General features: G+C 48.8%; 1 non-coding gene across 1 annotated transcript; it reads left to right on the forward strand.

The window, feature by feature from the left end:
- Positions 1–2,618: 2,618 nt before the first annotated feature.
- LOC116472110 (small nucleolar RNA U13) lies at positions 2,619–2,722 on the forward strand. The gene has a single exon (XR_004249015.1). It is a non-coding gene; the product is annotated as a small nucleolar RNA U13 (small nucleolar RNA).
- Positions 2,723–3,506: the final 784 nt, after the last annotated feature.

Below are 3,506 nucleotides of genomic sequence, written 5' to 3' on the forward strand. Positions count from 1 at the left end.
ACGCCCGGCTAATTTTTTTTTGTATTTTTAGTAGAGACGGGGTTTCACCGTGGTCTCGATCTCCTGACCTCGTGATCCGCCTGCCTCGGCCTCCCAAAGTGCTGGGATTACAAGCGTGAGCCACCGCGCCCAGCCTTTTTAAATTAAAAAAAATTTTGTTTCTTTTTTGAGACACAGTCTCTCTCTGTCCCCCAGGCTGGAGTGCAGTGGTGGGATCCCAGCTCACTGCAACCTCTACCTCCCAGGTTCAAGCAATTCTTCTGCCTCAGCCTCCCAAGTAGCTGGGATTACAGGCACATGGCACCACACCTGGCTAATTTTTGTATTTTCAGTAGCGATAGGGTTTCACCATGTTGGCCAGGCTGCTCTCGAACTGCTAACCTCAGGTGATCCTCCTGCCTCAGCCTCCCAAAGTGTGAGTACAGGCATGAGCCACCACTGCACCTGGTCTCCATTCTCATCTTTTCTGATTGCAGAACTCGGTTCTCCAGAGCACAGAAGTAGCACTTCCTTCCCCTGGTCCCTGGAGAGTAAGCTCTTGTTCACATCTGTGCATGGGGCTCAGATCAGGGCCTGGTACAGAGAAAGTGCACAATAAATGGGTGTTTAAGTCTGGGCACGGTGCCTCACATCTATAATCCTAGCACTTTGGGAGGCCAATGTGGGAGGATCGCTTGAGCCCAGGAATTCAAGACCAGCCTGAGCAACATAGCAAGACCCCAATATCTACAAAAACATAGAAAAATTAGCCAGGTGTGGTGTCACGTTCCCGTTATCTGGGAGGCTGAGGTGAGAGGATTGCTTGAGCTGGGAGGCTTCAGTGAACTGTGATCGTGCCATTGCACACCAGCCTGGGGGACACAGTGAGACCCTGTCTCAAAAAATACAATAAAATAAGTCTAAAAAATAAATGGGGGCTGGGCGCGGTGGCTCATGCCTGTAATCCCAGCACTCTGGGAGGCCAAGGCAGGCAGATTACCTGAAGTCAGGAGTTCAAGACCAGCCTGGCCAACATAGTGAAACCTTGTCTCTACTAAAAATACAAAAATTAGCCAGGCATGGTGGCGGGTGCCTGTAATCGCAGCTACTCGGGAGGCTGAGGCAGAAGAATTGCTTGAACCCAGGAGACAGAGGTTGCAGTGAGCCAAGATCACACCACTGCACTCCAGCGTGGGCAACAGAGCAAGACTCCGTCTCAAAAATAAATAAACATGGGCCAGGTGCGGTGGCTCATGCCTATAAAATCCTAGTACTTTCAGAGGCTGAGGCAGAAAAGTTACTTGAGGTCAGAAGTTCAAGACCAGCCTGGCCAACGTGGCGAAACCTCATCTCCACTAAAAATACAAAAATTAGCCAGGCATGGTGGTGCATGCCTGTAATCCCAGCTACTTGGGAGTCTGAGGCAGGAGAATTGCTTGAACCCGGGAGGCAGAGGTTGCAGTGAACCAAGATTGTGCCACTGAAAAAAAAAAAAAAAAAAATAGCTGGGCGTGGTGGCTCACGCCTGTAATCCCAGCACTTTGGGAGGCCAAGGCAGGCGGATCAACTGAGGTCAGGAGTTCAAGACCAGCCTGACCAACATGGCGAAACCCCATCTCTACTAAAAGTCCCAAAATTAGCCAGGCGTTGGGGTGGTCACCTGTGATCCCAGCTACTCAGGAGGAGGAGGCAGGAGAATCACATGAACCCAGGAGACGAAGGTTGCAGTGAGCTGAGATCGCACCACTACACTCCAGCCTGGGTGACAAGAGCAAGACTCCGTCTCAATAAAATAAAATAAAATAAAATAAACAAATGAGTGTTTAAATGAATGATGTTCATGGAATCTCTCCCCAGTGCTTTGCTTTCCACAAAGGTCTGCGTGGAAGTCTCAATAAATTGTGGTCGAATGCTTGACACTTAGTAATTGTGATGAAAGCAGAATTCACCTTTCATCACCTGGCCAGCAAATGTTTTGCTTGTCTTATATAGTATTGACCAGTAAAATGTTTTGTTTTTTTTTTTGAGCCAGAGTCTCACTCTGTCGCCAGGCTGGAGTGCAGTGGCATGATCTCGGCTCACTGCAACCTCCACCTCCTGGGTTCAAGCGATTCTTCTGCCTCAGCCTCCTGAGTAGCTGGGACTACAGGCTCACACCACCACGCCCAGGTAATTTTTGTATTTTTAGTAGAGACAGGGTTTCTTTTTTTTTGAGACGGAGTCTTGCTCTTTCACGCAGGCTGGAGCTCAGCGGCGCGATCTCGGCTCACTGCAACCTCCGCCTCCCGGGTTCATGCCATTCTCCTGCCTCAGCCTCCTGAGTAGCTGGGACTACAGGCGCCCGCCACCACGCCCGGCTAATTTTTTGTATTTTCAGTAAAGACGGGGTTTCACTGTGTTAGCCAGGATGGTCTCGATCTCCTGACCTTGTGATCCACCCACCTCAGCCTCCCAAAGTGCTGGGATTACAGGCGTGAGCTACCATGCCCAGCCCGTAGAGATGGTTTCACCATGTTGGCCAGGATGGTCTCGATCTCCTGACCTCAGGTGATCCACCTGCCTCGGCCTCCCAAAGTGCTGGGATTACAGGCATGAGCCACCAGGCCTGGCCAAGATGTCTTTTAAATAATTAAATCCAGATCTTTTTGTAGTTCATAAACGTGATGACTGGGTTTTCATGCTCATGCGTGAGCTGCACCTCCCTCAAATCTTGTTTTGACATTGACACATTATCTGCCTGATGTAAAAATAGTGAAATCCAATATACTAAGATCAGGAGATTTCACAATAAAATCCCAATTTCTGTTTCTTTTAAAAAATCAGGCCAGCCATGATGGCTCATGCCTGGAATTCCAGCACTTTGGGAGGCCCAGGCAGAAGGATCACTTGATCCTAAAAGTTCAAGATCAGAATGGTCAACACAGGGAGACCTGGTCTCAATTTAAAAATTAGCTGGGCATGGCACTTTGGGAGACCGAGGCAGGTGGATCACCTGAGATCAGGAGTTCGAGACCAGCTTGGCCAATATGGTGAAACCTCATCTCTGTATTTAAAAGAAAAAAAAAATTAGCCAGTCATGGTAATGAGCGCCTGTAATCCCAGCTACTCGAGAGGCTGAGGCAGGAGAATCACTTGAACCAGGGAAGTGGAGGTTGCAGTGAGCCAAGATCTCGCCATTGCATTTGAGCCTGGGCGACAGAGTGAGACTCTGTCGCAAAAAACAAACAAACAAACAAGCAAAAAAAAAAAAAAAAAATTAGCTATAGCCCCAGCTATCTGGAGGCTGAGATGGAGGCTGAGAACCCAGGAGTTCGTTCAAGGTCGCAGTGAGCTATCACTGCACCACTGCACTCCAGCCAGGGTGACAGAGCAAGACCTTGTCTCAAAATAAAATAAATACTTTGGGAGGCCAAAGTGGGCAGATCACCTGAGGTCAGGAGTTCGAGACCAGCCAGGTCAACATGATGAAACCTCATCTCTACTAATAAAATACAAAAATTAGCTGGGCATGGTGGTGTGCACCTGTA

This window comes from Hylobates moloch, unplaced genomic scaffold (genome assembly GCF_009828535.3).
Source record: "Hylobates moloch isolate HMO894 unplaced genomic scaffold, HMol_V3 SCAFFOLD_6, whole genome shotgun sequence".
Classification (NCBI taxonomy): domain Eukaryota; kingdom Metazoa; phylum Chordata; class Mammalia; order Primates; family Hylobatidae; genus Hylobates; species Hylobates moloch.